Source organism: Lonchura striata, chromosome 4, assembly GCF_046129695.1.
Source record: "Lonchura striata isolate bLonStr1 chromosome 4, bLonStr1.mat, whole genome shotgun sequence".
Classification (NCBI taxonomy): domain Eukaryota; kingdom Metazoa; phylum Chordata; class Aves; order Passeriformes; family Estrildidae; genus Lonchura; species Lonchura striata.
In genome coordinates this window covers 28008324-28022902 of record NC_134606.1, presented here as the reverse complement: position 1 = coordinate 28022902, position 14579 = coordinate 28008324, and the positions used below count along the sequence as shown (strand labels likewise).

Genomic DNA, 14579 nt, shown 5'->3' with positions numbered 1-14579 from the left:
GATTCATTTTAATTGAGACTTGGTTACATTTCCTATCCACCCTTTTGGACATTTTGGGACTTTTTGGATTTAATACCCAAAGGAATTTCATAAAAAATAGGGACTTTGTTTCCACTTTCAACAATCAGGATTGAGCTGGGCTCCCGCCCTCAGGCCCTTCAACTCTATGCTCCTCTCCAACCCATTCTCTCTTCACTGCCTTACCCCAGACATCTCCTGGTGGACTTTCCCAAGGAAGGCCTGTGCTGTTTCCAGCCTCCAGTTCCAAAGCTGACCCCAACTAGCTTGCCAAATCTCTGACTGTGAACTCACATCTTCATTCTAAGGGACAATTAATTCTTCTAGAATAGCTAAAGTTTTTAAATGAACCAATCAGTTTTTTGTAGTGTGTCCAGTATTTTTTAAAAATATACTTTTCAGTTAGCTTGCACAGAAACAAAAATAACAAACCCAGCATTCTTTTTCTTTAATCACTTTCCTTACTTTTGTGATATATACTTCTGGCTTAACTCCAGTCATCTTGAATAGCTTAGGATCTTACTGTAGGTCATGTTGTGTCACTTGAATAGGGGAGCTTTCCAGCTCATTTTTCAGAGCATTTTCATATTCACTAGCACAATCATCAGAAAGCAATGACTCAGTCTATGATAAACTGTCAAACTAAGTTTGTCTCTACCATCTACTGCTAAAGTTTTCTTGACACCTATTCAACAATTCATTTCATTCAGAGTTTCTCTTTGATTAGTTTCCATTCCTTCAAGCCTTTTCCTCCCAGCTAGAAAAGAAATCTAGTACCCCTGGGGCTATTTGTCATGAGCTGTCCACCTGGCAAGAGCTGACCAGAAAGCATACTTAGTCTGAACCAGAGCCTGGAACGAAGCTTCCTCATTCAGTAGCACATACAAAGGCTCACAAGCACATTCCTCTATTAGCATATATAGCAGCCAATAGAGTCTACTGATTCTCATAAAGTGGATGTCATGAGTCCCTTGTCCACCTTTCCTGTATGCATTTTTTCATGGTTCTTTTAGAGTGTTCATTCAACCTGCAACCAGGTGAGCACGCTTAATTATCTCATATTTCATAGGGAATAGCTCACCAATTGGAGACCATGCAGCTCTTCAAGGGGGAATTGAATACTTCTCTTCACATTCTTGCAGTGTCTATACCTCATTTTTCATCTCTTGGTGTTACAGCAATCAGCTGTAGTATGTTCAGACTCTAGGAAGTCTGAAATGTTGAGAAAGGCATCTCTAAAAGTTATCCTAATTGTTTAGCTACATATCTCAATGTGGATTTGTGTTCAAAGGCATGTTGTCAGTTTTTAAATGGAATTTATAATCTGGTTTAGAGTTCAAGCAATAATTCCTGGGTTTCATGATGCATGAATCTGCTATGTTTGCAAAATATATATATCCCTCTTCATGTCTTCAGTGGGCCAGACTGTGATTCACCTTAGCACAAATAGATTGAAATTTGTAACTCCCTGAAAGAGAGCTTTGTTTTGAAGGTGAGTCACAGTGTTGCATCCCCAGCTTTATTTCAGTGCCTTCTAAGTTCAGGAATTCAACCATTTGCTGTAAACTGGATCATTGAAATTATTCATATTAGGTCTATTTTTTACCCTATGTTGTTTTAATGAGTTGACTTCCAGCAAGCTGTGCAAACAGTCTCCCCAGTATCATATGAGAGAACAGTTTGGTGCAACAAGGGACACAGGCAAAAAGACTTTGAATTATGAAATACTTCTTGTAGCAGCCTTCTGCTGCTAGTGTCTTGGGAAATAAGTGCCTTAAAGAGGCTGCACAAGACTTAGAGAATTTGGTAGAGAAAATGTATTTAAATACTAAAATGTGCAATTCTAACAGACCAAGAATTAGGACTTTGTGGCTATACAGCCATTCAGATGATACTACAACAGCCTCTTTTATTTAATACAAACTTTGGAGTCCCTTCAGAAATTTCAGACTTTTACAGACTGTCTTTTGCAGACTAAACATCTCCCCTTCTGCCCTTGTGTTTGCTGTGTTGGCCTATATGAGCTGCACAGACATCCTCATCTGGACTCTTGGTACGTGTGACTTGCTTCTGTTCCACTGCCTTTTGTAACTCTCCAACATGTACTATGCCCATGACATTGATCCCCTAATCTATTTCAGCTGAACTGATTTTTATGTCAATCCTTTAGCATTTCCAAAGTTATGTCACACATTCACAATCAAACCATGCCTTTACATAGTCTGTTGATATATTATCATGCTTGAGACCTTCCTCTTCTTGCTAAGGGCCACCATTCCTAACAGAGGTCCCCACCATTAACATCTTTTATTAGCTTTCAGGCATATAAAGATCATGTAACCTTGGTGCAGAGGGTGCTCTGCTGGGAACTGTAAAAGCAGTGTGTGTTTACAGTAACACTAGACACTGAATTTCAGAATAAGTCAGCATTTTTTGCCCAACAGGAATCCAGGACATCGGTTCTCAGGCAAGGAGGAGCAGAGTGGACCTAAGGTCAGCATGTGCTTGCTGTTAATGCACAGTTCAGTTCTTTGTTTCAAGCTTCAGCCCCACACTTACCTGGCCTTTTTTGAGTTTCCTTGCTTGGCAGATGTTAGGAGTTAAGAGCTGGTCTCACCTTATTTTTCTGAGAGCTCCTTTCATGAGACTGTCATTGATAAAATAAATAAGTAATTCCAAAGGTTTGCATGACCTTTTTTGAGTTCCACAGATTCATTCATGTCTTTACAAACCATGCACAAAAATATGATGAAGTCCATTTTTTCCATAAAAGGGTATAGAAACATCTAACTTTCAACAGATTATGAAGTTTTGCAACTAACATGAAGTTAGATCTGACAAGTGAGCAAGGCATTTATAGAAGAAATTACAAGGTTTTAAAAAATTGATACAATCTAAACTTCCTTGGTCAAATAGAAAAGATTTCTTTTGGATATATTCACATTTATTTCATAATGCCTCTTAGAGAGAAAAACCATACCTACTGAGGATCAAAATATGCAGTGGATTTTGGTGAGCTATACATGCTTAATACTTCATCGCTAACTATGACAGCTCATTTTGGTTGATAATCAGCAGTACTTTAGTGAAAACATTGTACAAAATGCATAGGCACAAATGGACAATGTACATATGAAGGTCTTCTGTTGAAATTAGAGTAAAAAGACTTTTTCTGCAGTCTTCTCATTCCAAGGCATGGTAAATTTTAAAAATTACATCATTCCTCTAGATTAACAATATTCCTCTAGGTTAATAATTTTCAGTATCTGTCAAGGATGTATTTAAAAATTTTACAGTTCTTACATAGAGGAGGAGGTTTTCAGCATCAAATAACTAGGTTAATTAGGTTGAAATGAGGTTAATTAGTAACTGAATCTAGTCCTATTAATTGACATTCAGAGCTATCATGACTTGATAGGGACAGAGCTTTTCAAAGTTTAGTATTGAAGGATTCATATTAAAACCTGGGGTTTAGTTGCCCTTTTGGTTGTTCTTATGCATTTTGATATACAGTTTATATTTTAGTCTTGACCTTTTGAAATATATTTGTTTTATTCCTGACTTTTATAGATAGTTATCCAAGCTCAAATTTTTTATCAGTACACTAACAGCTGCTCACTTGAAATTTCAAACAGTCTATAATCAGTCTTTTATATCAAGACTAGAAGGGTACACTTACTTGTTGTACAGGAGTATATTTTTCCTGTTGTGGAAGTTTTCACTGAATGTAAAGAAATATTTAATGCCTCCATATGCAATTTTTCTAGTTCTTGACTAAAAGGTAGTAAGTTTGGATTGAAAAAAAATTAGCAACATCTAAGTTTTGACATCTAAATATGCCATCATTTTGTTGCATCTTCTGAAGAATTTTAATGTTTCTCCTTATTTTGGTTCCTTATGCATAAAGTGTTATAGAGCACAAATAACATTCAAAAATATCTCCTGGATATCTTTCAAATACACTTATTATATATGCCTTCAGAAAGTTGCCAGCACCAGCAAACAGGGCTGAGCTGATTTTTTAAAAAATCCAGTTATAATTTAATAAAACTTTCAGTTATGACTGAAGTTTTGATATGACAAATTTTATGTCCGAGTAGCAGGTCCTTTTTCACACGGAAGGGGTAGCAGGTTATCAAGGAACTACAAAACTTTCTGAGCAAAACAAACCTACTTTCAGAAGATGTTCTTTCTAAAGAAATTACGTACTGTGGTACTGATATAGGGTTCCCCTAATATTATATTCTGCTCATTTATCATATTTAATCTTTTTTTTCAATCTTGATCTAATTCCTATGTTTAAATACTACATCGAGGACTTGCACGACAGCTGATAGATGTGTCATTCTGTTTAACATTTGCACAGGGCTTTTTTGCTTTCCACACATATTTATTTGTCCATACATAAGCTGCACAGATTAATTAGCCTTAGTTTGGAGGAAAAAAATACACAAACACAATACTCTCCCCAATACCAAGTCAGTGTTTTGAAACCTTGTACTACTCTAAAACATGTCCACACTTTCCTTGATGTGCTCATGCTTTAAATACTTCTTGGCTCTTATCATTACTCTTCCCTTGCATTATTAGCTGTCATTTGACTGAGCAGAAGAGGTTTTCATCTTTTCTTGTAAATCAAATTTTCTAGCCCCTTATTAATTTTTTTTGCTTTTATTTGAATTCCTTCAAAACTTGTTTATGTCTTTGTGGTACTGGAGAGACTAAAATTACATGCTGCATTTGAGAAGCAATTTATTTGTGCCAAACAGAGTATGTCTGGTTGCTCTTTATGGAAATACTGAAAGAGTAAATAATAGTTATTTTTTTATACTATAGATGCATGAAAAAATTATGTTGAAAACTTCAGAAATAATAAAGAAAAAATTACATATATTTTACCACATTTCTCAGTGTGGTAATATTTGACATTATCCTTTCACCATTACTGAAATAGCTTATTTTTAAGCCTTTAAAATATTAGTTTAACCTATCAATCTCAGGCGTAAGCCTTGTTTTCTTGTCTGTTTTATTCTTCAACTTCTTTGGGAGTGTTTTATTCCCTTCTTCCAAATACCACATTTTTCCAAGGAATTTCTACATCATCTACTAATAAATATGAAGTAACTTCTCCTATATTTCACCAGGTCTTTCATTGCTTCACTCCCCACTTCTGCTATGAAGCACTTAAAGAAACACTTGTACTCACTTGATTCTAGTGCGCATCTAGATTTGTAAGTAGTTTTTCCATGTATGTGTTGCAGCTGCTATTTTAAATACATTTTTTCAAGGCCTAATTTGGATTCTTTCAGAGACATTAATATCTTTCATTGATCCTGAGTACAAGACTCATATTTCTTACTTTATTTAAAAACTGCATAAATTCAGTATTGTAATGATGTCTCTAAAAACTTTATGTTCACAGAAGGTAAATAGAATTTGAGATTCTCCGATGTAACCCACCTCATCATCTAGATATCTTTTTAACATGAAATGACAGAAGTCTGTTCAGACTGAAGAGCAGAGCAGATAATTTTCATCATATGGGGATGCCACCATATATGTCTATTTTCAAAATTATTTGACAATAGAAAAATATTAGGTCAGATATAGCAAAATACAGTTCAGGCTGCCAGCCCTACAAACACAAGGGGCACATTTTCACCTTGCTTTTGAGACTGTGAAGTGTACAGTTTACTAAACATATACTAACAAAATGACCTACTAAAATAATTTAGGAGAACTTGCCAGTGAGCAACTAGTGTAAGGACAAAAAAAGACAGACTAAATACTGCTGTATCCTGTCAACCTCCTTTCCCCCAAACCATGTAGTTCAAGCTCACTATTTTTCCATCGCCAGTCTTCCAATACTAGTGTCATAATCTGAACTCTAATTGAAGATTTACCACATGCTGCAGTGGGACTACAGAAGGCAGATATTCATGGCTGAAAAAAGATGCCAGCAGGAACAGCAAATTTCATGTAAAAGAAATTTTTGATGATTAGTTGTGAAATAAATTAAGTAAAGATTTGGAGAAATTCACTTCCTACAATAATGCTGTTGCTAGCTTTATGGAGTAAATATGAAACATTAACATCTAATAATAACTTTAGCTAGAGTTTTAGATTTCTTTTTTGTAAGTTTTTATGTCATGTTGTGTACATTCACTATTCACAAAGGCTTTATTATGGAAAACAGAAACTATGTTTCAGTTGAAATGATGATTACTTTAATCTTCCAGATAATTAAATTTGACACAGTCCCCATAAAGGTTCAACTACCATCTGTGATATATTAAACTTAGAAAAGGTAAAGCAAAATATTAGATTCTTTATATTTTAAAGGTTAGGCATTAGAACTTGCAGTCAGCAAGATTTCAGTTCAAGTAACAAACCCCAGAAGAAAGACATTCTAAAAAATCACAAGAAACACTTGGAAAAATCATGGGTTTTCTTCTTGATTCTTTTAATTTTTTTTTTTTTTAAAGTAATCTAATTGTAGCCAATGTTCTAAAAATAAAATTGCTCAGTGCAAAGAAGCTAATTGTTTGAAATTATGTTTACTTAGTTCCATCAGAGCAGAACTCAATGAAAGCTCTCACTAGCTATGTAGTGGCTGAATTTTAATTCCTAAATGGAAGTATGCGATTAAAACCACAATAGGTGACAGGTACTCTCCTCCCCTGGTCTCTTTCCCTGTGTTCTTGTCTCTCCACCAAGCAGTGTGTACCCATCTCCCTCTTGACCCTAGCAAACCTTCCTCATTCTGTATTAAGATTTCATGAGGAACCAACCCTTTTTTACATTTCTGTGAAATGAAGGTGGAGCAAGTAAAAGCCTGAGAGAGACAGGTTCTCTCCCTCATCTTGCAGGGCTGGCAGCAGCCTGGGGCTGTGTTTGCAAATATTTGCCAGCCTGTACCTAACCCAGAAGAGAAAATGTCTTCTAGGCTGTTGGTCACTAACATCCAAAGTTGCAGAACTGCTGAGAAATATAATTTCTCAGAGGCTTGCCAATGGCTACAACAAGTAAATACTCCCATAAATGAACTTCTAGAAAGATGAAAATTGAATATCCCTAAAAAAGAGCAAGTTGCCTTACCAAATCACTATCAGTTATTTAGGGATAAATTGCTAGAATTTTTCAGTGTCAGGAAAATAACATATCCTCTCATTCATTTTCCAAAAAAACTGGTTTTATTATGAATACACAGATAAAGCACCTCAAAGAAGTCATGTCACAAACGACTCCAGAACAAAGAGTTAAAGCATGGAGAATACGTCAAACAGAAATCCAGAGTCTGAGGAAGTTAAGCACCTTTAAAATAAATCCCCAATTTAATTATGTAAATGAACATTTGCACAAAAAATGATGCAAGGAGAAGTTACCACTAGCAAACTATCCAGCAGTGCCTTAATTAGGGAAATCTTTAAATCTATTGAAGGTTTGGTCCAATACCTATCCGAAAGTTTAGATTCAGTTTGGATCCTACTTTCTGTGTAATTGCTCCCTATGAAAATTACGTTTTTTCTGCTGTTTTCTTTACCAATGAGGCCACAAACCAGAAATTCAGGGATGGTTATTACATCCTGCTTGTCATCACAGTAACAAACCTTCTGCAGAGATTGTGTTTCACAGTGCTGCAGTGGCAGCAGCAGGGATGAGAAGGCAGGAAGACAACTCTGCCTCTTTGCATCACTTAATAAAACACACATTACACAGGGCAGAGATAATTGAAGATTACTTACATGAGACCCCTAAATCTCACTAAATCTTCTCAGGAATAAGCATTTTCCATTTTTCCCTGCAAGCACTGGAACTTTCTCTTTGATTTAAAATTTCTTGCCTCTCTTTGATCTCTCTGTTCAGAATTATCTCTGTACTCTGAATTTTCCCTCTGCTCACCCTCTGACTTCGATGAGTCCAGCTCACATAACACTCCTCACTCTCCCCTTCTGCTCCCTGCTCTGTACACAGACACCCGTCTGCCACCATTAGATTATACAGAACTCATTGAACCAAATCTGCTCTATTCATAATCACTGGTTATGTTGGTCACTGCAGACAAGCTCAAAGGCTTTATTTCTTTGATATCTTATTGTGCCTTTTGTACGAGATGTCTGAAGAGGAAGATCTGTAAGGAACTTGCCATCTTAGTATGACCAGGAGGGACAGAGAGAGTGGAAAAGAGAAAAAAGAAAAGAGAGGAAAGGTTAATTTCCAATTATGAAACAAGATGGTAGAGAAGATTTTAGATAGGCAGTAACATTAGTGAGTTGGGGGTTTTTTTGGAAGTGTTGGGCTGTTTGTTTGGGTTTGGGGATATTTTTGTGAGTTCTATTTTTTCTATTACTACAATTTCACATACAGACTAATTTTCATTTCTACTGGAAAGAAAGAAGTACCTTATGCCATGCCTTTTATTCTATGAAATTGTATTCATCCTGCTCTAATTCCAGTGATGGGACCAGTGAAGTTATAATGCATTACTCAGCTAACAAAAAGCTATGTATGGGCATTTTGCCTGTCAGGTCACTGAAGGAAGGAGAAACAATGCTGTTTAATACTCTTCTGCTGTGGTGAAGCATAACACATGGCTAATACTAAAAACTAATCTCAGTTCACAGCTTATTGCCATCAACTATTTTATAACCAAGACAGTTCTGTTGCTCAGCTTTAGATATTTGGAAGTGTTTGGACACTTCTATAGATTAATACTCCCATAAACTTCTCTAAGCAGGTGCCTCACATATGGCTAAACAGAATGAAGATTTAACACTTCCTTTCTCATTTGAATTTTAAACTATAGCACCAGCACTAATGTCTCTTTTTTTCTTCAATATGTGGTATTTCAGAAAACGTTTGGCTGCAGGAGCAGAACTTGTGAGTTGTTTTTGGTTTTAGTCAAATAACCTAAGAATAGTTTATAGACAGCTACATTAAAAAGAGGTTAAAATGGAACGATGTGAAAATGAAACTGGAAGCACATCTTTCTTTCATGTTATTTACTTAATTATTATTTTGTATTTATGGCTGTGATTAGGAATTCTTTTTGCGTTCCTGTGTTGGTTTATTTATTATTCTTGGAACACACAGTGATAGTGAGACAGCAGTTCAGAAACAGCCAGATAAGCTTACACTTTGAAGTGCACAGAACTCTAATTAAGCTGTGGGGATGTTTACAAAGTAGGGCCATAATCACACTATGAAGATTGTTAATATTTATTTGAGATCATGTTTAATTTGAGACTCAGGGATGTATATTAGAAGGCTACACTACTCAGTTTATATAAACCCATTAGTATGTATTTAACTCACAACAAAAGCTAATTAAGGTAGATACTTTGACAAGAGTTTCTCAGTGTTCCACCAGAAGAAGGCTTCAAGGTTAAGACATCAAAAAGTTCATGAAAACAACAACAGCTGTAGTTTGCATCATGTACTGCTGCTGGGGTGGGTGGATTTTGAGTGTATTCTTTCTTAAAGTTATACACCCCTGTTGTTCAAAAATACAGGTCTGGACCATGGAATGAGAGTAAAAAGCACGTACATCTTGCAAAAGCAGTGTGTACAGAGGCAACATGGTCACCTGGAGAGAGAGTGATTGTTCTTGGGACCTCTCCACCCCTCTCCTGCCACGAGGAAGGAGGGTGCAGAGATGCCGGGAAGGGCCCTCTTGACATGGAGGGCACTCAGGAGACTTTGTTGCTCTACTCTCTCATGGTCTACTATGACTGCACCCATTTAGGCTCTAGGCTGTTCAAATGTTAACACCAGGGTGTTGACAGGAGTCAAATGGGGACTGTTCTGAATGCAAAATATGGTGGGACACATAGCATTGAGACCATGGACAGATAAATTGCCCAGACATTTGCACAGCTACAAAAGGACACATATGTGCTAAATGAAACTTCTGTATATTTTTAATTTACCTAATTGGAAAATAGAGATTAAAAAAAAAAATCCAAATTAATCAAAATGTGGCTTTGTCATATAAAGAATTTTGTTGAGATTTGTCAAGCTTCTACTGAAATGTTTATGTTTTAACAGAATACATTTTATTTCCCTGTCTTTCCATAGGAATTTCCCTAAATCTTTCCAGTCTGCACTGATTTGTGGCTGCTGCTTAACCTGATACATATCAGATTTCTCAAGTACTGCAGATATTGCAGAACCAGATTTTATTTTGGAAAGCAGCACAAGGAAAATTCAAAGTGCTTTCTTCTGAGCCTTGGGCATATTTTGGATCCATACATCCTTCCAGACTCATGGGGCCAGAGTCACACAGAAGAGTCAGAGATATACATAAGAATTTGATGAAGAGTCAGAGAAGTCAATGTATTTTAGAGCAAGCTTGAAGAGCATGAGGCTTGTGCAATTGTTAGCTTATTTCCTGAGAGCTGGACTCAGTTTCCAGAACTAAAAACAGTATCTCCATTCCTGTCCATCCCAGTACCCAATGCATTTTTGTCTTAAAGAGCAAAAAGGATATTTGGTATTATGTTTGCAGACCAGAGTATGGATAGACCCACAAAAGGACAAAAAACAGATAAGTTTGCCAAGTGTAGGTACTTCAGTTGGAAGTGCTGAGCAAGGGAAATGTTATAGGGAATTAGCCTCTGCCTCCTGCCTGTGGCTGGTTTGAGAATTAGTGTTCAAGAACAATGAGCAGCACTTTACAAGTAGATTCAACCTTGAAAGGAAGATTGTAGAGGCACAGCTTTGCTTATGCTAAGAAGAGGTTTCTAAAAATATTTCCAAAACAAGAAGTGGCAGCAGTCAGTGGTTGCAGTCCCAAGGCAGGCCAGGCCTGGGGGACAGGAAAGACACTGCCCTGGGAGAGCCAGGGGTGGAGCTGGTCTGAACTGGTGGGAGGGCTGGCAGGGCAGGGAAGGTAGGGTCTGGTCCCTCTAAATATTTGCTTCTGGAATTACACAAAGACTTCCTGGATGTGTATGCTGCTCCTCATGCATGAAGTGGGCAGTTGTCTCTCTCCTGAGGGTGTGCTATCACCTCACCCCTCTAAGACCAGCTGCTGCAATCCCCTCTTGTCAGCAACAGAGCCCTGGCCTTCAGATCCCTTCATATTATTTTTGATTCAGCACACATCTTTTTTGACCCATGTCTTTTTCAAGAATTTACTTTTTTAGGTTGTTTTTTTTTTTTTTTCATCTCAGCCATTAAACAGAAAACTCTGAATAAAATGAAATTATTCTGTAATATAGCTGGAGTATTGACTGCATTATGTAGTCAACACCAAAATCTTCAAATACAAAAACCTGTGTCTGATTGTGGTCATTCTTAAGTTTCCAGACAGAGTGAAGCCAAAAGATAGAGCTGCATCATGAATTTTATCTAGATTAACTAGATGCTACTTGGTGGATTAGGTCTTTGCTTATTTTTGCATGTGTTTTGCTGCAACATCTCTATACAGCTAATTGAATGTAAGACATGAAGAGTGCATTTTCCCAGTTACAGAAAGGGTATTTGTTTTCAGGAGATTTTCCAGTACATTGTCAGATAGAACAGCAAAACATTTTCCATTTTCTTTGACAATACATTCTTTACCAACCCATAAATCTCAACATTAAAATCTTTTGCCCTTAATGTCATTTGCAGCGTTCTAGGGCAGCTGTTTGTTTTAAGAACAAATTAATTTAGTACACTCATGTTGATCAACATCAAAGATTCACCTGGTGAGGTCTGTACCGGGGGTACTTGGTTCCAATGGCCCCTCTCTCAGTTCAGACTGAAGCATGAGTTTACCAGAGAAATGGAGGAAGTTCTTCCACACAAACAATCTGCAAGTAACTGCAGGCCTGTGATTCAGGTAGATGTCTCTGTGAAAACAGCTACACCTTCAAGGGGAGCGGGAACAAGCCGGAGCTGAAATGGAAAATATCTCCACATATGCAGACATTGTCTGGGCAGTAGCAACTGGGAACTTGGGAGGTGTTTGCCTGAGATTCAGAGTAGGACTCTCAACAAGAATAATGGCACAGTGATGGTGGCAGCTCAGCAGACTTCCCCTGAACACGTGGCTGTTTTCCAGCACAGACCTCCTTGTCATTGTCACCCTGGCCCTGCTGCCGCCAGTTGCCTGTACATTGGGCTTGTGGATGCTTTTTCAGCATCATGTGGGTATTGAGAGGTGCAGAGCAAAACTGAGTGCATCATTCCACAAGGGGCTGTTTTTCAAATGATACAAGAATGGAGATTGCAGCACAGCTCTGCACCAATACAATCTTTTAACATGATTTGAAAAATCCTTAAAGATCATGTGCTTTCATATTGGCAAATTCTTACCTTATTTTGTGACTGTAATGGATGTCATGAATCTCAGATTTCCTTTGCTGATCATATGTATTTGCTTTTAACTGTATTCCCCATTTATGTCTCTGTCTAACACTTTTCTAAAATTAATATCCTTTATTTTCTATCCATATTTTTTGCTAATCTATATCTAATTATTTACTTCCCCATGCCCATTAAAAATTTTCTGATGTTTAATTCTTTACACTATTTTACTTAGATTACCTATTTATTTGTGTTGTAGCATCACACAAACAAATGTTTTTATCAGTATTTCTCTGCTTCATCACAGTTTATTCCTCCTTTGCCATTTTCCACACCATTTTGTAAAACAGGTTTTAAGAACTGTTTTAAATGTTTTAAATGTCACCATGGATAATATAACGCACAATAACTCCAAAAGAATCAAACTCTAATTAGAAATGTATGAATGTTGCCGATTTAATTTTTAAATTCTTAAAAGTTGTTTTAGCTTCTAAAATGAATAATGGTCTGCATGTTTTTATTGACATTGTAGCCTGGACTAGGCACATGATTTTGAAAAGATTCCCCCAACATCACTCTTTGGTTCATATCTCCAAGCAGTCTTGGAGTATGCAAATTGGATGGTTTTCAAAGGAAAATAAGCCAAAAGCTGCACTCTGGTAGAGTGCCAGTGATCTCCAACCCAATCATGAAACTCTGAGGATTCATTTCATTCACAATATGCTGATAGACATAGTTCAAAGTAACTCCACCTTGAGATGTATCAAAACTTTTGTAGCATTTATTTTGCTGTATAAATTCATTCTTTCTGGGTTATGTTGCTGGTAACGTGGACATGGCCAGTGGTAATTAAAGCCTTGTTGAGACTGTCTTCACCCTTGTTGCCTTCTAAAATAGAGAAATTCAGCTTCCGATTAAGTTATCACTTACTGCATTTTCATTTAAAAGTGAACAGTGCTCTTCTGAACTTTTCACTCATAGCAACAACAGCAGATCTATTCTGAACAGAGTATACATGTTTCAAAACAGATACGTTGTGCTCTGGTCATCATGTCAGTCTTTGCCTATGTAAGCCAATGTCAGGATTTGCCTGTGCAAGCATTGCACTTGCTCTACCAGAAATTTTTGCAAGAATAATAATTAAGAAAAAAACAAAACACAAAAAAAAAAAAAAAAAAAAAAAAGAAAAGAAAGGAAAAAAAAAACCCACAACCACACAAGAGTGTGTTATCATATTGAATTTCTCTGGAGAGTTGTCTGCTTCTTTCTCCATCCAGCCCCAAAAAGAAGGAGGAGTGTAAGGAGGAAAGCAACTGCAAACTATAGGAATCACTCACTGCTGTTTTGTTCAAAGACACACACAGGACATTAGTATTTGCAGAAGCTCTATAATGATAAAAGACAAAGGCCTAGATGTGAAGAAATTATGATCTGCATTAAATAGATGGTGAGCCAGTTATTCCCTCAGTTACACTATTGCAAATCCCATAAATTTCATTTCATTATGAGAATGAGATAATGATTTCTCTTAAGGGAAATGACAACTAGTGAAAATGAAGGAAACTGAGAAGACACCAGAAATAAAGATTACAACAAATAAGAAAGTGTGAAATAAATTATCTAATGTTATGAAAAGAAAAACTATTTTTTAGGAAGAAATTCAAAGGGAGTGAAAATCCCTTTGTCAAAGGTTAAAACTCTCAATTCTGTAATTTGGTATGCCAACCTTGTGAGAAGTTAATAAATCAATTCTAATGATGATACTTCTAAAGAAAAAAATGGTATCTAATATATCCATATCTATATATGGTATCTAATATATCATATTTAATAGCTGTAGTTGCTGTAAAAGGAATTAAGGACTACCTGTAGAATGAACATGAAGACAACTTTATTTAACACTTTTTGCTTTCCCATATAATGGTGGTTTTTAAGCTGGTATCTCTCATCTCTTCATACATTGCCACATATAGTATTAAAAGGGAAAGAGAGTCTCAGGTACTCCTTTATTCCTCCCTTTCTCCCTCAGGGAAGTCACAGGACACAGCAATCAATTAAAAAGGTCAAAATAAGCAAGGTCAAATGGCTTCATTTACTGTGACTATTAATCTCAGTTACATTCATAAATATTTTTCATATGGGAACTTATCTTTCCACTCAGCAAAGACGCGGGGACTTAGTTCCCTCTCCTTTTTTATTATCTCCCCTCTTCCTCTCATTTTTTTTATTTCCTTTCATTGTTATAAAGTAATAAATATAGGGAACTC

The 14579-nt window shown here is 36.5% G+C and overlaps 1 protein-coding gene across 2 annotated transcripts in view; it reads left to right on the top strand.

The window, feature by feature from the left end:
- DLC1 (DLC1 Rho GTPase activating protein) overlaps positions 1-14579 on the top strand; it is a 213829-nt gene that overhangs the window by 101894 nt on the left and 97356 nt on the right. The window lies entirely within an intron of this gene.